The sequence below is a fragment of the Bufo bufo genome, chromosome 4 (assembly GCF_905171765.1).
Source record: "Bufo bufo chromosome 4, aBufBuf1.1, whole genome shotgun sequence".
Lineage (NCBI taxonomy): Eukaryota > Metazoa > Chordata > Amphibia > Anura > Bufonidae > Bufo > Bufo bufo.
Window position 1 is genome coordinate 287983572 of NC_053392.1, and position 23635 is coordinate 288007206.

The window sequence follows — 23635 nt, forward strand, 5'->3', positions numbered from 1 at the left end:
AACAAGCGTCATACTACTTGCCCCAAGAGGCCATCACAGCCTTGCCTACTATTGGCATGGCTGTGATTGGCCAGTGCAGCATGTGACCCAGCCTCTATATAAGCTTGGGTCACGTAGCGCTGCACGTCACTCTGCTGATTCAAGCATAGGGAGAGGTTGCTGTTGCGACGTTAGGGCGAGATTAGGCAGATTAACTCCTCCAAAAGACTTCATTCTGTGATCGATCTCCAGCTCATTGAAGTGCTAATATCGAATTGCTCACTTTTTTTAGGCTGCCCAGAGCGTTTTTATATCACTTTTTTCTGGGGTGATCGGCGGCCATTTTGGCTTGTGGTGCGCCAGCACAAGCTATCACCAAGTGTATTTAACCATCAATAGTGTGGTTATTTTTTGCTATATCCTACATCAGCTGCAGGCTGAGCCTGTGTCACTGAAGTGCATTTAACCATCAACAGTGTGGTTATTTTTTGGCCATATACTACATCAGGTGCAGGCTGAGCCTGTGTCACCCAAGTGCATTTAACCATCAACAGTGTGGTTATTTTTTGGCCATATACTACATCAGGTGCAGGCTGAGCCTGTGTCACCCAAGTGCATTTAACCATCAACAGTGTGGTTAATTTTTGGCCATATACTACATCAGGTGCAGGCTGAGCCTGTGTCACCCAAGTGCATTTAACCATCAATAGTGTGGTTATTTTTTGGCCATATACTACATCAGGGGCAAGTTGAGCCTGTCACCCAGCGCCTAAAAAATAGACCTGACATTTATATTCCTCCAAATCACTACTGTTTTAGCTGGTCAAGTTATTTAAACCTAAAAATGTTGCTAGAAAAACAACCATAGAATGCCCAATAAAAATATAAATATTTTATTAAATCATCAATTGATCAAAAATTATTTAAAGACATTTTCACAGAATTACTATGGAGAAAAATCAGCAAAACAACCTGGATACAGTAGTCCCCCCTGTCGGTGCCTCAAAAGCCCGCCAAATAGATGATATACATGTCCATGCAATATGCAGTGAGGTAATTCACAAGCAGCAAATATCAGGTAAATACCTGCTACAAGTGACTGTGATATTCACCTCACTGCACAGCCCAGTAGAGAGTAGTGTGTACTGATGAGGCCCTAAATGGTAGTATTCTAGAGCACATAATCACATACCATCCGTTAAATAATTTCAAATGAATATACCCCTAAACAACAGGTCATGGATAGCAGACTACAAAATAACAAGCTATTACACAGAAGTACCCACTGGGAACGTGAACATACCCATAGACATGATGAAGGGCTGAGACACCGAACACAGGGCAGGCAAGAACCCCGACGCGCGTTTCGCCTCAGCTTCGTCAGGAGGTTAATGAGAGTGTGGCTATGGCTCCCCCTTTATACCCCTCATGTGGCTGCACATATGTAAGTAATTGATATAACTCGGCTGATACCTGTTAACCGAGCGCTTGTGCCCGATGATGCACGCCGTGGACATCATGGAGGCGCCGCATTCATCAGGAGGAGGGGTGGAACGCAAGCATGCGTTCCAGCCCGCCTCCCAAGGAAACACAGCGGCGTCCCCACGTGACCCGGCGCACAGCGCATCCTGGCCAAGCGCTGCATCAGCTCATACAGCAGACATGCCATTAGACTCTGGAAATGTCAAACCCTCTTCAAATATATGGGAAATGGTTTTAGCCCTAAATAGAGTCTACATTGAGTGTATATGGTTCAAAAATGACAGAGGACCGCTGAATATTCAGAACTAATAGCAGAGAAGATAGAAAAGAGGGGTAAAAAAGAAGAGCGGGAGGAATCAGGAGGAATGAACAAAAACTCCATATCATATATTATAAAATTAGATTATGGATACACGTATCTATGGTCACATAATCATACAAGGGATCCTTGGTGTCGTACTGTATAATAGTAAATTAATACATCAGCAATAGCATGATTCTATGGACAATTGAGTGCCCAGATTCCCAACAAGAAAAACTATAATTCCACAGTACCATGATTTCATACAAGATTACAGCAAATTAGCATGATAGATGTATACAAGAAGAATACTATGATTCCACATCATTTGAATCCCATGATTTTTAACAATAAATTTATATATCCATGACACCATGATTACAACAATCTATCACCAACAGACATTATGTGCATAATTATGTGATACAATATATATTCCCTCTAAGACGTGATAAATGTACATCAATTATGTACATATATATATATATATATATATATATATATATATATATGAGGAAAACAATAATATTCCAAAAACAAAAGTGATGTTACTCTCATACCAATATTACCAGAGACAGATTTAAGTGACCCATCCAACAATTCATTCCATAGAGGTGTAGATCCCATTAAATAAAAATTGTGTCCTATCGAGCCCATAAAAAGGACATTTACATAAATTCATAAATAGTGTGAAGCACCGCAGGGAATGATCGATGGACCCAAGTGCAACTGGGCCCACCAAAACATAGTGGGTCCAGTGCAGTCGGGCCCACCGTAACACCCCAGCAACACTGGACACACACATAATTATTCCAAATCCATAATTGTGAAAAAATCTATACTCATACAAAAAATCATAGTGATCGACAAATCTTCTAATACGAGTTGTATTACAACTTATAGTGACATAGCCTATGCAACAATATTACCAGAGTAAAAACTCCAAAATCCCTAATAATAAATATATATAAAACTAATAATTCATACTCAGGGGTAATAGATGTGCCCAAGTCCAGCCGGGTACCATCAATAGTGGTTATACCAGCCCAGTCAGGCACATCATCATCCAAAATATATTATATCACTTTTTTCTGGGGTGATCGGCGGCCATTTTGGCTTGTGGTGCGCCAGCACAAGCTATCACCAAGTGTATTTAACCATCAATAGTGTGGTTATTTTTTGCTATATCCTACATCAGCTGCAGGCTGAGCCTGTGTCACTGAAGTGCATTTAACCATCAACAGTGTGGTTATTTTTTGGCCATATACTACATCAGGTGCAGGCTGAGCCTGTGTCACCCAAGTGCATTTAACCATCAACAGTGTGGTTATTTTTTGGCCATATACTACATCAGGTGCAGGCTGAGCCTGTGTCACCCAAGTGCATTTAACCATCAACAGTGTGGTTAATTTTTGGCCATATACTACATCAGGTGCAGGCTGAGCCTGTGTCACCCAAGTGCATTTAACCATCAATAGTGTGGTTATTTTTTGGCCATATACTACATCAGGGGCAAGTTGAGCCTGTCACCCAGCGCCTAAAAAATAGACCTGACATTTATATTCCTCCAAATCACTACTGTTTTAGCTGGTCAAGTTATTTGTAGTGACCGTAAAAGCACAGTTTTTGTTCTGGGTTGAAAAACTATTCCCAAATTTGCCATTCTCAAAATAAGTAGTTTATGCTATATCAGGCCTACTTGAAATCTATCCCAAAAAGGATATCTTAGATTCAAGGTGCTGATAGTGTCATTCAGAAAAACCTAACACACACGCTACCGTGCAGATACAAGTCTAATTCTGTGATTAAACGTATACCTGTCACACAGCGCAAAAAAAAATAGGCCTCACATTTCTATTCAACCAAATCTGTACTGTCTTAGGCTACTTTCACACTAGCGTTAGGGGCTCCGCTTGTGAGTTCCGTTTGAAGGCTCTCACAAGCGGCCCCGAACGGATCCGTCCTGCCCTAATGCATTCTGAGTGGACGGGGATCCGCTCAGAATGCATCAGTCTGGCACCGTTTGTCCTCCGCTCCGCTGAGCAGGCGGACACCTGAACGCAGCTTGCAGCGTTCGGGTGTCCGCCTGGCCGTGCGGAGGCAAACGGATCCGTCCAGACTTACAATGTAAGTCAATGGGGACAGATCCGTTTGAAGTTGACACTATATGGCTCAATTTTCAAACGGATCCGTCCCCCATTGACTTTAAATGTAAAGTCAAAATGGATCCGTTTGCATTATCATGAAAAAAAAATTAAATAAATGAACGGATCTAAGCGTTTGCATTATAGGTGCGGATCCGTCTGTGCAGATACCAGACGGATCCGCACCTAACGCAGGTGTGAAAGTAGCCTTAGCTGGTCAAGTTATTTGTAGTGACCGTAAAAGCACAGTTTTTGTTCTGGGTTGAAAAACTATTCCCAAATTTGCCATTCTTAAAATAAGTAGTTTATGCTATATTAGAGGCCTACTTGAAATCTATCCCAAAAAGGATATCTTAGATTTAAGGTGCTGATAGTGTCATTCAGAAAAACTTAACACACACGCTACCGTGCAGATACAAGTCTAATTCTGTGATTAAACCTATACCTGTCACACAGCGCAAAAAAAAATAGGCCTCACATTTCAATTCAACCAAATCTGTACTGTTTTAGCTGGTCAAGTTATTAGTTATTTGTAGTGACCGTAAAAGCACAGTTTTTGTTCTGGGTTGAAAAACTATTCCCAAATTTGCCATTCTCAAAATTGTGGTGAACGGGAACAATGAGGAAAACATCTAATAAGGGACGCGGACGTGGACATGGTCGTGGTGGTGTTAGTGGACCCTCTGGTGCTGGGAGAGGACGTGGCCGTTCTGCCACAGACACACGTCCTAGTGAACCAACTACCTCAGGTCCCAGTAGCCAGCAGAATTTACAGCGATATTTGGTGGGGCCCAATGCCGTTCTAAGGATGGTAAGGCCTGAGCAGGTACAGGCATTAGTCAATTGGGTGGCCGACAGTGGATCCAGAACGTTCACATTATCTCCCACCCAGTCTTCTGCAGAAAGCGCACAGATGGCGCATGAAAACCAAGCCCATCGGTCTGTCACATCACCCCCATGCATATCAGGGAAACTGTCTGAGCCTCAAGTTATGCAGAAGTCTCTTATGCTGTTTGAAGACTCTGCTGCCAGGGTTTCCCAAGGGCATCCACCTAGCCCTTCCCCAGGGGTGGAAGAGATAGAATGCAGTAACGCACAACCACTTATTTTTCCTGATGATGAGGACATGGGAATACCACCTCAGCACGTCTCTGATAATGACGAAACACAGGTGCCAACTGCTGTGTCTTTCTGCAGTGTGCAGACTGAACAGGAGGTCAGGGATCAAGACTGGGTGGAAGACGATGCAGGGGACGATGAGGTCCTAGACCCCACATGGAATGAAGGTCGTGCCACTGACTTTCACAGTTCGGAGGAAGAGGCAGTGGTGAGACCGAGCCAACAGCGTAGCAAAAGAGGGAGCAGTGGGCAAAATCAGAACACCCGCCGCCAAGAGACTCCGCCTGATACTGACCGCCGCCATCTGGGACCGAGCACCCCAAAGGCAGCTTCAAGGAGTTCCCTGGCATGGCACTTCTTCAAACAATGTGCTGACGACAAGACCCGAGTGGTTTGCACGCTGTGCCATCAGAGCCTGAAGCGAGGCATTAACGTTCTGAACCTTAGCACAATCTGCATGACCAGGCACCTGCATGCAAAGCATGAACTGCAGTGGAGTAAACACCTTAAAAACAAGGAAGTTACTCAGGCTCCCCCTGCTACCTCTTCTGCTGCTGCCGCCTCGGCCTCTTCTGCTGCTGCCGCCGCCTCGGCCTCTTCTGCTGCTGCCGCCGCCTCGGCCTCTTCCTCCGCCTCTGGAGGAACGTTGGCACCTGCCGCCCAGCAAACATGGGATGTACCACCAACACCACCACCTGCGTCACCAAGCATCTCAACCATGTCACACGGCAGCGTTCAGCTCTCCATCTCACAAACATTTGAGAGAAAGCGTAAATTCCCACCTAGCCACCCTCGATCCCTGGCCCTGAATGCCAGCATTTCTAAACTACTGGCCTATGAAATGCTGTCATTTAGGCTGGTGGACACACACAGCTTCAAACAGCTCCTGTCGCTTGCTGTCCCACAGTATGTTGTTCCCAGCCGGCACTACTTCTCCAAGAGAGCCGTGCCTTCCCTGCACAACCAAGTGTCCGATAAAATCAAGTGTGCACTGCGCAACGCCATCTGTGGCAAGGTTCATCTAACCACAGATACGTGGACCAGTAAGCACGGCCAGGGATGCTATATCTCCCTAACTGCACACTGGGTAAATGTAGTGGCGGCTGGGCCCCAGGCGGAGAGCTGTTTGGCGCACGTCCTTCCGCCGCCAAGGATCGCAGGGCAACATTCTTTGCCTCCTGTCTCCTCCTCCTCCTACTCAGCTTCCTCCTCCTCTTCTTCCACCTGCTCATCCAGTCAGCCACACACCTTCACCACTAACTTCAGCACAGCCCGGGGTAAACGTCAGCAGGCCGTTCTGAAACTCATATGTTTGGGGGACAGGCCCCACACCGCACAGGAGTTGTGGCGGGGTATAGAACAACAGACCGACGAGTGGTTGCTGCCGGTGAGCCTCAAGCCCGGCCTGGTGGTGTGCGATAATGGGCGAAATCTCGTTGCAGCTCTGGGACTAGCCGGTTTGACGCACATCCCTTGCCTGGCGCATGTGCTGAATTTGGTGGTGCAGAAGTTCATTCGCAACTACCCCGACATGTCAGAGCTGCTGCATAAAGTGCGGGCCGTCTGTTCGCGCTTCCGGCGTTCACACCCTGCCTGTCTGCGCTACAGCGTAACTTCGGCCTTCCCGCTCACCGCCTCATATGCGACGTGCCCACCAGGTGGAACTCCACCTTGCATATGCTGGACAGACTGTGCGAGCAGCAGCAGGCCATAGTGGAGTTTCAGCTGCAGCACGCACGGGTCAGTCGCACTGCGGAACAGCACCACTTCACCACCAATGACTGGGCCTCCATGCGAGACCTGTGTGCCCTGTTGCGCTGTTTCGAGTACTCCACCAACATGGCCAGTGGCGATGACGCCGTTATCAGCGTTACAATACCACTTCTATGTCTCTTTGAGAAAACACTTAGGGCGATGATGGAAGAGGAGGTGGCCCAGGAGGAAGAGGAGGAAGAGGGGTCATTTTTAGCACTTTCAGGCCAGTCTCTTCGAAGTGATTTGCAACACCAAAGTTTTTTGCAACACCAGAGGCCAGGTACAAATGTGGCCAGACAGGGCCCACTACTGGAGGACGAGGAGGAGGTGGAGGAGGATGAGGATGAAGCATGTTCACAGCAGGGTGGCACCCAAAGCAGCTTGGGCCCATCACTGGTGCGTGGCTGGGGGGAAACACAGGACGATGACGATACGCCTCCCACAGAGGACAGCTTGTCCTTACCTCTGGGCAGCCTGGCACACATGAGCGACTACATGCTGCAGTGCCTGCGCAACGACAGCAGAGTTGCCCACATTTTAACGCGTGCGGACTACTGGGTTGCCACCCTGCTGGATCCCCGGTACAAAGACAATGTGCCCACCTTACTTCCTACACTGGAGCGTGATAGGAAGATGCGCGAGTACAAGCGCACGTTGGTAGACGCGCTACTGAGAGCATTCCCAAATGTCACAGGGGAACCAGTGGAAGCCCAAGACGAAGGCAGAGGAGGAGCAAGAGGTCGCCAACGCAGCTGTTTCACGGCCAGCTCCTCTGAGGGCAGGGTTAGCATGGCAGAGATGTGGAAAAGTTTTGTCACCACAGCTAACTGCACCACCACCTGATACGGAACGTGTTAGCAGGAGGCAACATTTCACTAACATGGTGGAACAGTACCTGTGCACACCCCTCCACGTACTGACTGATGGTTCGGCCCCATTCAACTTCTGGGTCTACAAATTGTCCACGTGGCCAGAGCTAGCCTTTTATGCCTTGGACGTGCTGGCCTGCCCGTGTATTCAGCACGGCAGGGGGCGTCATTACAGACAAACGCAGCCGCCTGTCTACAGCCAATGTGGACAAGCTGACGTTCATAAAAATGAACCAGGCATGGATCCCACAGGACCTGTCCATCCCTTGTGCAGATTAGATATTAACTACATCCCCTTAACAATATATTATTCTACTCCAGGGCACTTCCTCATTTAATCCTATTTTTATTTTCATTTTACCATTATATTGCGGGGCAACCCAAAGTTGAATGAACCTCTCCTCTGTCTGGGTGCCGGGGCCTAAATGTGTGACAGTGGCCTGTTCCAGTGGTGGGTGACGTGAAGCCTGATTCTCTGCTATGTTTAAAGAATTTGAGAACCGCACTCTATTAGTTCAGCGTTTAGGTGCCAATCAAGGGCTATGAATAGCCGGTAAATATAGAAGTAAATTTGAGGCACACAATTTTTCAATTTGTAATAGGGGCATTTATTCATTAGCATATAATGCTGTCATCCATAGGCCCAATCTTTTTCAGATTATGCACATATTGGCAGAAACCGTACGTTTCGGTCGCGCAGGACCTTCATCTGCGGTTTTATCTACAATACAATAATGGACATGAGCTGGATCGTAGCATATATAGCAATGGAATTTAAATACATGGTGGTATTTTTTATATAAAAAAATCATAGAAAAAATCAAGTGTCATAGAAAAATTCAAACAAAAAAGGGGGGGAAAAATTCTTTGGAGAATTATCATACATTGCATAAGGGGTATGTGGAACACACTGTGCACATCAGATACATCAAACGATAGCAATATGGGTAAAGAGCATGTCATAGCCTTCTAATAGCCAAGTGGACCATGTCTATAGTGAAATTAGTATCAAATTAAGGTACTGATGTGTTACAATGTGCACCATTCACCCCTGCCCTATAATAGTATAACGTATATACAGTCACCACCAAAAGAGTAACCACATATAATAACATATAATCATAATCCCTCATAGTGTATAGCCTAGCCCTTTAAATATGGTGTCCTGATCGGTAGTAGTCCGGAATGTGGAAGAACATGCTGGTATAACAGCCCATGCTGAGGTCTTGTATAGCAGGCCAGTATATAAACATATGAAGAAGGCAGAAGCTGAAAAGAAAGACATCTTATTAGGGTTATATAACAGCAAACTGTACCTGCTCAGACGGATGTGAGTGGGTGAGGCGCTGGATGCATGGTGTGTGTTTGAAGCGACCGTGTTTAAATATGTATGGGCTGCCTGGAGGTTCCGGTCACATGAGCGGATGTCATGTGATGATAGGGGCAGGCTTATGCGTTCCACTCTGTTATTTGCGTTCCACTGGGAGGTTACTGGAAGTTCCGGTCATGTGACCGCAGGTCACATGATCGCTATGGGAAGTGTATGTGCGTTCCAGCTGGATTAGAACGCAAACGCTGTGTTCCATTGTATTTATCTCCACTGACCAGCCATAGAAGGGGATCGTTAGTGAATATTGGACTATATGGAGTTATAGAGGCTTGGCGATGCTATGTTGCTACTGTGGTCTAATTTTTAACTGAGATAAATAACATAGGAAATGTAATGTGGTACAAAATAAAGTTGTGTTAAATGTATAAGATGGGAAATATATAATCATAAATATAGGCAGCTATAACTATAATCGAGGGTAGGTGGTAGGTAAAGAATAATGGGAAGAGAGGGAGGGCAGGGAAAAAGGGAGGGAGGGGAGGGGGAGGGGGAAGTCAGTCTCACCCACACCCGTTGTAGACAAAAAACAATTTTCAGCGAGTCTGTGGAAAGAAGAAAGATATTTAGAACATCTCCAATTATAATAACGACAGATAATACATACGACATGGACATCAGATATTAGTAAGAGGACATGAGGACCAATTGAGTATTGATTCAAGCATTAATAAAAAAATCGCATTCCCGATTCAAGCCGTTCGGTGAAAGTGTTCCTAATTTATGGATCCAGAAAGCCTCCTTCTGCTTGAGGAGAAGAGTCCGGTTGCCGCCCCTCCTGGGTCGGTCCACTTGTTCCAAAATTTGGAACCGAAGTTGCGAAATTTGATGCTTCTTCTCAAGGAAATGGTGTGGAATGGGCAGAAAATTGTGTTGAAGTCTAATAGTAGACTTATGTTTACTTATTCTGTCTCGCACATGTTGGGTAGTCTCCCCAACATATGCGAGGCCACATGGACATTTTATCAAGTATACAACGTAACTGGATTCGCAAGTGTAAAACCCTTGAATGGCAAATGTCTGTCCAGTACGTGGATGTGTGACATATTCTCCCTTCGTCACGTTGGAGCACTGTGCACAGTGTAAACAGGGATATGTGCCGTTGCGCTTACTCCGTAGGTAAGTCTGTGTTGGTAGTCTGGTGAGGCTCCCTATATCCGCTCGAACTAGTTTATCCCGAATATTGGGGGGTCTTTTGTAGCAGGTCAAAAGAGGTTGTTGGAATTCCTCTATTCCTGGGTAGGATTTGGCTAGCACGGACCAATTTTGTTTAAAAGCCTGCTGAATCTTTGGCATAAGTGGATGGTATGTGGTTATGCATGCTACCCTCTTTTGATTTGTTGGGCGTGGTTTATGAGTCTCATTAAGGCTGTTAAGGGCTTTCTTTAAAATGGTGTCGGGATACCCCCTATTTTGAAATTTTTGGGTCATAGTCTCAAGGCGTTCGGTCTTGGCTACTTCCTTAGTGACAATTCGGTTGACTCGTGTATATTGAGATCGCGGTAGGGAGTCTTTTGTAGCTCGTGGGTGGCAGCTCTCATAATGTAACAAACTGTTACGGTCGGTGGGTTTGCTATAGAGATCTATAGTTAGTGTTCCTGCCGGGTCTATTTGGACAAGTGTGTCTAGAAAGCTAATTTCTTCTTTGCTGGTGTGAGAAGTGAAGCCTAGTTCGCTGTATACCTAGTTCAGGTTCTCCACAAAATTATTTATAGTTGCTATTGGTCCTCTCCAGATGCAGAAGACATCATCTATGAAGCGGTACCATACATCTGCAAATTGGCGGAAGAGGGGATTTGTATATACGAAGTCTTCTTCAAATGCCGCCATGAAGGCATTGGCATAGGGAGGGGCCACATTGGACCCCATAGCGGTCCCCCTCTTCTGACCATAGTAGGTGTCGCCAAACAGAAAAAAATTCCTTTTGAGTATGATCTCGAGTAATGTTAAACAAAATTCCTGCTGTTTAATGGTTAAACTGGAATTATTTTTTAATAGTCTTCCTATGGCTTTTATGCCTTTATCATGTACTATAGACGTATAGAGGCTGTTTACATCTAAAGTTAAAAGGGTACTACCTGGTGTGAGTGTTACGCCCTTCAATTTTTTGATGAAGTCAGATGTATCCAGTATAAAGGATCTCGATGTTTTGGTGAGTGGTGTAAGAATTTTTTCCAGATAAATGGCCAAGGGAGAGAATACTGAGTTAGTTGAGGCAACTATTGGACGTCCTGGAGGGTTAATGAGGCTTTTATGTATCTTAGGTAGTATATAAAATACCGGTGTAATTGGGTTATATTCAACTAAAAAATTGGCTGTTTTATTATCTATGATCCCTGCTTTGGAATTTGACTCTATGATGTTAGTAATTAATGCCTGTATTTGTGCAGTGGGGTCTCTTGGTAATATCTCGTATGTCTCGCTGTCTGCCAACTGTCTCGTGATCTCCATCATGTAGTCTCTTTTGTCCATAACGACCAGAGCTCCCCCCTTATCTGCAGGTTTGACAATAATGTCTTTATTACATTGGAGTACTTCAATTGCTAATTTTTCTTCATGTGACAAATTATTTGTATGTTTGAACTGGCCCTGTTTATTCTCTATTAGTATTTTCTCTATTAATTGTTGGGATAAGGAAATATACGTTTCTACCGGGTGTTTGTTTTTGGGCGGCATATAGGAGCTCTTGTTCCTCAGGCCTAAAGTATCAATAGAAAGAGGTCCTGGTTGGACAGTAATGTCCGGTTCTCTCATAGGGGTTTCTTCAAAGTGGGCCTTGAGTCTCAGTGTACGATAGAACCTCTGTAATTCCTGTTCCAATATGAATGTATTTAATTTCGGTGTGGGACAGAAAGACAGTAGGCTTTTAAACAAAATTGGTCCGTGCTAGCCAAATCCTACCCAGGAATAGAGGAATTCCAACAACCTCTTTTGACCTGCTACAAAAGACCCCCCAATATTCGGGATAAACTAGTTCGAGCGGATATAGGGAGCCTCACCAGACTACCAACACAGACTTACCTACGGAGTAAGCGCAACGGCACATATCCCTGTTTACACTGTGCACAGTGCTCCAACGTGACGAAGGGAGAATATGTCACACATCCACGTACTGGACAGACATTTGCCATTCAAGGGTTTTACACTTGCGAATCCAGTTACGTTGTATACTTGATAAAATGTCCATGTGGCCTCGCATATGTTGGGGAGACTACCCAACATGTGCGAGACAGAATAAGTAAACATAAGTCTACTATTAGACTTCAACACAATTTTCTGCCCATTCCACACCATTTCCTTGAGAAGAAGCATCAAATTTCGCAACTTCGGTTCCAAATTTTGGAACAAGTGGACCGACCCAGGAGGGGCGGCAACCGGACTCTTCTCCTCAAGCAGAAGGAGGCTTTCTGGATCCATAAATTAGGAACACTTTCACCGAACGGCTTGAATCGGGAATGCGATTTTTTTATTAATGCTTGAATCAATACTCAATTGGTCCTCATGTCCTCTTACTAATATCTGATGTCCATGTCGTATGTATTATCTGTCGTTATTATAATTGGAGATGTTCTAAATATCTTTCTTCTTTCCACAGACTCGCTGAAAATTGTTTTTTGTCTACAACGGGTGTGGGTGAGACTGACTTCCCCCTCCCCCTCCCCTCCCTCCCTTTTTCCCTGCCCTCCCTCTCTTCCCATTATTCTTTACCTACCACCTACCCTCGATTATAGTTATAGCTGCCTATATTTATGATTATATATTTCCCATCTTATACATTTAACACAACTTTATTTTGTACCACATTACATTTCCTATGTTATTTATCTCAGTTAAAAATTAGACCACAGTAGCAACATAGCATCGCCAAGCCTCTATAACTCCATATAGTCCAATATTCACTAACGATCCCCTTCTATGGCTGGTCAGTGGAGATAAATACAATGGAACACAGCGTTTGCGTTCTAATCCAGCTGGAACGCACATACACTTCCCATAGCGATCATGTGACCTGCGGTCACATGACCGGAACTTCCAGTAACCTCCCAGTGGAACGCAAATAACAGAGTGGAACGCATAAGCCTGCCCCTATCATCACATGACATCCGCTCATGTGACCGGAACCTCCAGGCAGCCCATACATATTTAAACACGGTCGCTTCAAACACACACCATGCATCCAGCGCCTCACCCACTCACATCCGTCTGAGCAGGTACAGTTTGCTGTTATATAACCCTAATAAGATGTCTTTCTTTTCAGCTTCTGCCTTCTTCATATGTTTATATACTGGCCTGCTATACAAGACCTCAGCATGGGCTGTTATACCAGCATGTTCTTCCACATTCCGGACTACTACCGATCAGGACACCATATTTAAAGGGCTAGGCTATACACTATGAGGGATTATGATTATATGTTATTATATGTGGTTACTCTTTTGGTGGTGACTGTATATACGTTATACTATTATAGGGCAGGGGTGAATGGTGCACATTGTAACACATCAGTACCTTAATTTGATACTAATTTCACTATAGACATGGTCCACTTGGCTATTAGAAGGCTATGACATGCTCTTTACCCATATTGCTATCGTTTGATGTATCTGATGTGCACAGTGTGTTCCACATACCCCTTATGCAATGTATGATAATTCTCCAAAGAATTTTTCCCCCCCTTTTTTGTTTGAATTTTTCTATGACACTTGATTTTTTCTATGATTTTTTTATATAAAAAATACCACCATGTATTTAAATTCCATTGCTATATATGCTACGATCCAGCTCATGTCCATTATTGTATTGTAGATAAAACCGCAGATGAAGGTCCTGCGCGACCGAAACGTACGGTTTCTGCCAATATGTGCATAATCTGAAAAAGATTGGGCCTATGGATGACAGCATTATATGCTAATGAATAAATGCCCCTATTACAAATTGAAAAATTGTGTGCCTCAAATTTACTTCTATGATTCTCTGCTATGACATGAAGACAGATTCTGTGCTGACATAAGGCCAGATTCTCTGTTACGGGACCTCTCTCCTGTGCCTGGGTGCCTGGGCCTAAATATGTGACAGTGGCCTGTTCCAGTGGTGGGTGACGTGAAGCCTGATTCTCTGCTATGACATGAAGACTGATTCTGTGCTGACATAAGGCCTGATTCTCTGTTACGGGACCTCTCTCCTCTGTCTGGGTGCCTGGGCCTAAATATGTTACAGTGGCCTGTTCCAGTGGTGGGTGACGTGAAGCCTGATTCTCTGCTATGACATGAAGACTGATTCTGAGCTGACATAAGGCCAGATTCTCTGTTACGGGACCTCTCTCCTCTGTCTGGGTGCCGGGGCCTAAATATGTGACAGTGGCCTGTTCCAGTGGTGGGTGACGTGAAGCCTGATTCTCTGCTATGACATGAAGACTCATTCTGTGCTGACATAAGGCCAGATTCTCTGTTACGGGACCTCTCTCCTCTGCCTGGGTGCCTGGGCCTAAATATGTTACAGTGGCCTGTTCCAGTGATGGGTGACGTGAAGCCTGATTCTCTGCTATGACATGAAGACTGATTCTGAGCTGACATAAGGCCAGATTCTCTGTTACGGGACCTCTCTCCTCTGTCTGGGTGCCGGGGCCTAAATATGTGACAGTGGCCTGTTCCAGTGGTGGGTGACGTGAAGCCCGATTCTCTGCTATGACATGAAGACTGATTCTGCGCTGACATAAGGCCAGATTCTCTGTTACGGGACCTCTCTCCTCTGTCTGGGTGCCGGGGCCTAAATGTGTGACAGTGGCCTGTTCCAGTGGTGGGTGACGTGAAGCCTGATTCTCTGCTATGACATGAAGACTGATTCTGCGCTGACATAAGGCCAGATTCTCTGTTACGGGACCTCTCTCCTCTGTCTGGGTGCCGGGGCCTAAATGTGTGACAGTGGCCTGTTCCAGTGGTGGGTGACGTGAAGCCTGATTCTCTGCTATGACATGAAGACTGATTCTGCGCTGACATAAGGCCAGATTCTCTGTTACGGGACCTCTCTCCTCTGTCTGGGTGCCGGGGCCTAAATGTGTGACAGTGGCCTGTTCCAGTGGTGGGTGACGTGAAGCCTGATTCTCTGCTATGACATGAAGACTGATTCTGTGCTGACATAAGGCCAGATTCTCTGTTACGGGACCTCTCTCCTCTGCCTGGGTGCCTGGGCCTAAATATGTGACAGTGGCCTGTTCCAGTGGTGGGTGACGTGAAGCCTGATTCTCTGCTATGACATGAAGACTGATTCTGCGCTGACATAAGGCCTGATTCTCTGTTACGGGACCTCTCTCCTCTGTCTGGGTGCCGGGGCCTAAATGTGTGACAGTGGCCTGTTCCAGTGGTGGGTGACGTGAAGCCTGATTCTCTGCTATGACATTAAGACTGATTCTGTGCTGACATGAAGCCAGATTCTCTGCTATGGCATGCAGAGACTGATTCTCTGCTGACGTGAAGCCAGATTTTCTGCTATGGGACCTCTGTCCAATTGATATTGGTTAATTTTTATTTTTTTAATTTTTGTTTTAATTCATTTCCCTATCCACATTTGTTTGCAGGGGATTTACCTACATGTTGCTGCCTTTTGCAGCCCTCTAGCTCTTTCCTGGGCTGTTTTACAGCCTTTTTAGTGCCCAAAAGTTCGGGTCCCCATTGACTTCAATGGGGTTCGGGTTCGGGACGAAGTTCGGGTCGGGTTCGGATCCCGAACCCGAACATTTCCGGGAAGTTCGGCCGAACTTCTCGAACCCGAACATCCAGGTGTTCGCTCAACTCTACTCCAAGGAGTTCCCTGGCGTGGCAATTCTTCAGACTATGTGCTGACGACAAGACACGAGTGGTTTGCAGGCTGTGCAATCAGAGCCTGAAGCGAGGCATAAACGTTCTCAACCTGAGCACAACCTGCATGACCAGGCATCTAAGTGCAAAGCACGATCTGCAGTGGAGTAGACACCTCAAAAACCAAGAAAGATCTCTGGCTCCTCCTGCTTCATCTTCTGCTGCAGTCTCGGCCTCTTCAACCACCTCTGGAGTGACAGTGCCACCTGCCACCCCGCAAACAGAGGATCTGTGCAACACCACCACCTGGGTCACCAATAGTGGCGTCGCTAGGGGGGGGGCGAGGGGGGCCCCCCCCCCTATGTTGTTCTTTGCCCCCCCGCTGATTCCTCCAAGTGAATACTAATGAGCGCTTCCATTATGGAAGCGCTCATTAGAACCGAGGGACCAGGAAGTGGTGAACGCTCTGTACTTACCACTTCCTGGTCCTCGGTGTCGGCTGTGCAGGGCTGCGCACAGCGTGAGGGCGCTCTGTGACCTCACGCTGTGCGCGCCAGTTCAGAGCACAGTCGACTGAGGAGAGGCAGGAGGCGTCCAGGAGCAGGAGAGGTAAGCGATTTTTTATTTTATAAAAAATGTGGCTGCTGGGGATGAGAGGCATATGATGAGGGCTAATGATGAGAGGCATATAAGGCTAATGATGAGAGGCATATGGGGGCTAATGATGAGAGGCAGCATATGGGGGCTAATGATGAGAGGCAGCATATGGGGGCTAATGATGAGAGGCATATGGGGCTAATGATGAGAGGCAGCATATGGGGGCTAATGATGAGAGGCAGCATATGGGGGCTAATGATGAGAGGCATATGGGGGCTAATGATGAGAGGCAGCATATGGGGGCTAATGATGAGAGGCAGCATATGGGGGCTAATGATGAGAGGCAGCATATGGGGGCTAATGATGAGAGGCAGCATATGGGGGCTAATGATGAGAGGCATATGGGGGCTAATGATGAGAGGCATATGGGGGCTAATGATGAGAGGCATATGGGCTAATGATGAGGCATATGGGGGCTAATGATGAGAGGCAGCATATGGGGGCTAATGATGAGAGGCAGCATATGGGGGCTAATGATGAGAGGCATATGGGGGCTAATGATGAGAGGCAGCATATGGGGGCTAATGATGAGGCATATGGGGGCTAATGATGAGGCATATGGGGGCTAATGATGAGAGGCAGCATATGGGGGCTAATGATGAGAGGCATATGGGGGCTAATGAGAGGCATAATAAGTGTCATCCACAGATGCCCCCATAACAGTGTGTCTTCCACAGATCCACCATAACAATGCGCCTGCGCACTGACGAGAGACAGAAAGAAGGGGAAAGAATCCGCGGAAGCAAGCAGAGGACGGCACAGCAGACGACGGAATAGCTTCTTTTGTAAGTAAATTGTTTTAATATAAATGTATCCCTGCATACCGCAATTCTCTCGTATTTTGTAATCTTATTTATATATACTTATTTTGTTTTTGCCCCCCCCATTTTTGACTGTGGTATCTTTGTGTTCCCCCTATATACTGTTCCTAGAGTCGCCACTGGTCACCAAGCATCTCCACAATGTCCCACGGCAGCGTTCAGCTCTCTATCTCCCAAACACTGGAGCGGAAGAGGAAGTATCCCCCCTACCCACCCACGATCCCTGGCCCTGAATGCCAGCATTTCAAAATGACTGTCCTTTGAAATGCTGTCATTCCGTCTGGTAGAGACGGAGAGTTTTAAAGGCCTTATGGCGGTGGCTGTCCCACAGTACGTCGTGCACAGCCGCCACTACTTTTCCAGGCATGCCATCCCTTCCCTGCACAACCAAGGGAGGGACAAAATCAGGTGTGCACTACGCAACGCCATCTGTGGCAAGGTCCACCTAATTACGGATACGTGGACCAGTAAGCACGGTCAGGGTTGTTAGATCTCCATAACAGCACACTTGGTAAATGCAGTGGCGGCTGGACCTGAGGCGGATAGCAGTTTGGCGCATGTACTTCCACCACCGAGGATTGCAGGGCGCTTCAGTTTGCCTCCTGTTGCTTCCTCCTCCTACTCCGCTTCCTCATCCTCTACCGGCTCCTCATCCTGTCAGTGTAACACCTTCACCACCAACTTCAGCACAGCCAGGGGAAACGACAGCAGGCAGTTTTAAAACTTCTCTGTTTGGGGGATAAACCCCACACCGCGCAGGAGCTGTGGACAGGCCTTTAACAACAGACCGATGAGTGGTTGGTGCCAGTCAGCCTCAAGCCCGGCCTGGTGGTGTGCAATAATGGGCGAAATCTCGTAGCAGCTCTGGGACTAACCGGCGCATGGGCTGATTTTGGTAGTGCAGAGGTTCATTAAAAATTACCCCGATATGTCAGAGCTGCTGAATAAAGTGCGGGCCGTCTGTGCTCGCTTTTGGCGTTATCACCCTGCTGCTACTCGCCTGTCAGCGCTGCAGCGTAACTTCAGCCTTCCCGCTCACCGCCTCATATGCGATGTGCCCACAAGGTGGAACTCCACCTTGCACATGCTGGCCAGACTGTGCGAGCAGCAGCAGGCCATAGTGGAGTTTCAGCTGCAGCACGCACGGGTGAGCCGCTCTGCGGAACAGCACCACTTCACCACCAATGACTGGGCCTCCATGCGAGACCAGTGTTCCTTTTTGCACCGTTTTCCACCAACATGGCCAGTGCCGATAACGCCGTTCTCAGCATTACTATCCCACTTCTATGCCTCCTTGCAATTATATTACAGAGAAAAAATTAAATTACTTTTTTATATGCAAGGTACTGTGCCACCCGATATGAGTGGTGGGCACTGACAGTGGGCACAGTACAGTCAGTGGGCCTGACACACACTGGCAGGCAACTGCAATTATATTACAGAGAAAAAATTAAAATACTTTTTTATATGCAAGGTACTGTGCCACCCGATATGAGTGGTGGGCAGTGGGCACAGTACAGTCTGTGGGCCTGTGGCCTCTCACACACGGGCAGGCAACTGCAATATATATATATAGAGAAAAAAAAAAAGCAGACTGATGTACCAGCCCTAAAAAGGGCTTTTTGGGGTGCTGTCAGGACGCTGTGCTTACAGCAGATGAGTATTTGAGGACTGGAGTGGACACAGAACACTGGCCTAGCTAACGATTTCCCTATTAATTCAGCAGCAGCAGCACTCTCCCTGCTCTAACTAACACTGCAGCTTCAGAATGAATCTAAGGCTCCATTCACACGTCCGCAAAATGTGTCTGCATCCTTTCCGCAATTTTGCGGAAAGGGTGCGGACCCATTCATTCTCTATGGGGACGGAATGTGCTGTCCGCATCCACATTTGCGGATCCGCACTTCCGCATCCGTGCTTCCGTTTCCGCAAAAAAATAGAACATGTCCTATTCTTGTCCGCAATTGCGGACAAGAACAGGCATATTCTATTATGTCGGCAATGTGCGGTCCGCAAAATGCGGAATGCACATTGCCGCTTTCCGTGTTTTGCGGATCCGTGACTCCGTGTATCCGCAAAACACATTGCGGAGGTGTGAATGGAGCCTAAGATGGATGCTGTCCTTGCGTTTTGATAGGAGGTGGGAGGGTCTGGGAGGGAGGGTATGCTGATTGGCTGGAATGTGTCTGCTGACTGTGAGGTACAGGGTCAAAGTTTGCTCAATGATGACGTATAGGGGGCGGACCGAACATCGCATATGTTCGCCCGCCGCGGCGAACAAGCGATGTTCGCCGGGAACTGTTCGCCGGCGAATAGTTCGGGACATCTCTAGCCACTGGTAACTGTCAATCATTAAAGGGGTATTCCCACTTCAACATTTGTGGCATATCATTAGAATATGTCACAAATGTCAGATAGGTGCAGGTCAATCTCCAGAACAGGGCCTCCAAGGTGAAGAGAGAGCAGCCCGCGCTGATACTTTCAATTTTATGGGAGTTCCAAAAATTGCAGAGCCCCGGCTTTCCTATTTTTTCCAGTTCCACAATGGTGAATGAAGAGGTGATAGTACTTGCATGGCATGCTTTCCATGCACTGCAACGGACCTTCCGAAAATAGCGGAAAATGTCAAAAAGTCCTATATCAGCGAGTTAAGAGCAAGCTACACATGCGCAGTTTGGTCTTCTTCACTTTGGGGGCCAGATGCTGGAGAAAGGAGTGAGTGGGTCCCATCCTAGTGATACGCCACAAATGTCGAGGTGGGAAACCACCTTTAGGCTTCGTGCCGTTATGTTTTCGAACTGTATTGATGTCTGTTAAGCTGCATCATTTCCAGGCCTAAAACAAGTTCAGCAATATTATCTGGACACAGCTTGCACTTACTTGTACAAAGAAATTAAAATGAATTAAAATTGAAATTAAAATAAGAAAATCATCTTTTAAATCAAAAAATTGGGCCCCTCCATCCTCCTCATACCTTAGTTCAGGGATCAGCAACCTCCGACACTCCAGCTGTTCTGAAACTACAACTCCCAGAATGCTCTTTTCACCTCTATGAGAGTTACAATAACAGTCAAGTTAGTGTGCATGCTGGGAGTTGTAGTTTCACAGCAGCTGGAGGGCCGAAGGTTGCTGATCCCTGTCCTAGATGTTGGCATTCTCTATCTTTCTCTGCTGATCACATCAGTTAATAATCTATTCTGCCCAGGAGGAAAAAAGTTCATAGAAAATGATCATTCCCTGCTCCTAATAATAAGAGCTTCTCTCTGATCACCATTTACACCTTTCAGTCCCCGTGACAGAGAACGAATTGCACTAGCTCAGGTAAATTGTGTTCCCTGAAAGGGAGTCTGACAGGAATTTCATTCTGCTCTATTTGTTCCTGCTTGTCAACGATTCTAATAAGAGTTTAATCAAATTTTTCAGAATGGCTATGTAGGTACAGTAATTCTCTCATTTATTTGTGTGGATTCACCAAAGGTAGGCCTTTATCCTCATTCTGTGGAAATTTTGAACATCTCATTTACTGCCTAAATAGGAAGCTGACCCCTGCTCACAAACCTCACTCGTTTCAGGATGGAGATTTTCAATCTATTTTTTAATATTAATCTATAATGTTAATGCTATACAGAGAGACACATAGAGCGACTGAAATGTATATGAAGGGTCATACTGGCTGTACAATCACTCCAAATTAACCCATACATGATACAGATACACATAATGTTAATTGCCGCAGGTGTAAATGACCCTTCTTTTTCTTCAATAATCCACTTATGACTGTAGTTAGCAGCCTCTCATGACCCTCAGTTCTTTGTTTGCCTTTATAATTCACCATTCAGAGGCAGTACATGACTAAAGAGGCTATTTTATCCTACAAGGTCATAAAACGAGTTGTGCTGATGTCAGTTCTTGATGTTATTGATCTTCTACATTCTAATAAAGGTAACCTTGGTGAACAAGTCGGCATACTACTATATATTATATAAAACAATTGAAATAGACTGTGGAGGCAAACAAAGCCAATGGATCAAGATCCACAGAACTGCATTGCCCTCCCGCCAGAAATCTTTGACATGACAAAACACTCATGTAATGACCTCTGAACACATGTAGAAAAGAGACTTCTTATCAGCGACAAGCAGCAATACCTGCATATATATAAGCCTACTTGAGAGACATGGATCAGAGGCACACAACTCGTTGGATGCAGTATATTCCTAGTGAAGACATTCAAAGAGTGGATTTATGTGAGCAGTTTTTGCCATGACATGGTTTTATGGTGACCATAAGTGCAACAAAATATTTCCTAATTTTTACATCATTTTTCATTGTTTTTATGGCTTGTTTTCAACCTGAAGCAATCTATATCCACCTCATATGCATCCATTAGATTTAATTTACGCACTTGTTATCTAATACAACTGATTGAAAAATGAGCCCCACACTGCAAAGTAAGAACCCAACCTTAGGCCATATTCAAATGGTCATAATACAATTAGTAATCTATGACAGATTGGATGCCAGGGACGCATTGCTTGTAAAAGGTTGCAGCTATCTGTAGTATAGTAGCAGCAACTAGGAGGGGTGAAAAAAAAAACATAAAGCTCCTGGGCCCCAATTCAAAAACTGTAGTAGAGCCCTCCTGCTACCACATGCCGTTTATAATGCTAATGTCCTCTTACGTGGCATAGAAGCCTTTTAGAGGACCTTCTGGAATGGTTTCTTAAATTAACAAGTGCCATCTATAGGGTAGGCCATTTATATGGATACACCTTAATAAAATGGGAATGGTTGGTGATATTAACTTCCTGTTTGTGGCACATTAGTATATGTGAGGGGGGAAACTTTTCAAGATTGGTGGTGACCATGGTGGCCATTTTGAAGTCGGACATTTTGAATCCAACTTTAGTTTTTTCAATAGGAAGAGGGTCATGTGACACATCAAACTTATTGGGAATTTCACACGAAAAACAATGGTGTCCTTGATTTTAACGTAACTTTATTCTTAAATTAGTTATTTACAAGTTTCTCTTTGTTTACAGCCATTGACATGTCACCGAGGTTAACACGTGAGGAGCGGATAGAAATTGTGTTGATGTCTGGTGAACGCAGTAACCGGGTCATTGCAGCAGATTTCAATGCAAGACACCCTACGAAACCACCCATCTCCCATGCTACAGTTAGCAAACTGCTTGCTAAGTTTCGTGAAACTGGTTCAGTGTTGGATTTGCCAAAATGTGGACGCATGAAATCTGTCTCTAATGAAGAAACATCAGTGGCTGTCCTAGCTTCATTCAGCAAGAGCCCACAGCGTAGCACTCGCCGCATGTCACTGGAGAGTGGCATTAGTCAAACATCCCTTCGGCGGATATTAGCTACTCACAAATGGCACCCTTACAAACTCCAGCTACTGCAGCATCTCAACGAGGATGACCCAGATCGGCGCACTGAATTTGAAGAATGGGCAAAACAAAAATTGGAACAGGACCCTCAGTTTACGCAGAAGATTTTGTTCAGTGATGAGGCAAACTTTTATGTGAATGGTGAAGTTAACAAACAAAACCACCACTATTGGTCTGACACTAACCCACATTGGATAGATCCCTCCAAGACTGTTGGAACAAAAAAATTGATGGTATGGTGTGGTATATGGGGTACAAAGATAGTGGGGCCATTCTTCATCAATGGAAACCTCAAGGCCACTGGATATGCGAAATTGCTACATGATGATGTGTTTCCCTCTTTATACACTGAAGCTGGCACGTTCCCTGAGTTTTTCCAGCAAGATGGTGCACCACCACATTATGGGTGTCAGGTCCGAGCATTCCTAGATGAACAGTTTCCTGGAAAGTGGATTGGTCGTCGTGGGCCAGTTGAATGGCCTCCAAGGTCTCCCGATCTGACCCCCTTAGACTTTTATCTTTGGGGTCATCTGAAGGCAATTATCTATGCTGTGAAGATACGAGATGTGCAGCACCTGAAACTACGGATACTGGAAGCCTGTGCTAGCATTTCTCCTGCGGTGTTGCTATCAGTGTGTGAAGAGTGGGAGAAGAGGGTTGCATTGACAATCCAACACAATGGGCAGCACATTGAACACATTTTATAAGTGGTCAGAAACTTGTAAATAACTCATGAAAGAATAAAGTTACGTTAAAACCGAGCACACCATTGCTTTTCTTGTGAAATTCCCAATAAGTTTGATGTGTCACATGACCCTCTTCCTATTGAAAAAACAAAAGTTGGATTCAAAATGGCCGACTTCAAAATGGCCGCCATGGTCACCACCCATCTTGAAAAGTTTCTCCCCTCACATATACTAATGTG

At 45.7% G+C, this 23635-nt stretch overlaps 1 protein-coding gene across 1 annotated transcript in view; it reads right to left on the reverse strand.

The window, feature by feature from the left end:
- Positions 1-23635, reverse strand: part of IMPG1 (interphotoreceptor matrix proteoglycan 1) — a 133197-nt gene that overhangs the window by 108056 nt on the left and 1506 nt on the right. The gene's annotated exons all lie outside the window — the stretch shown is intronic.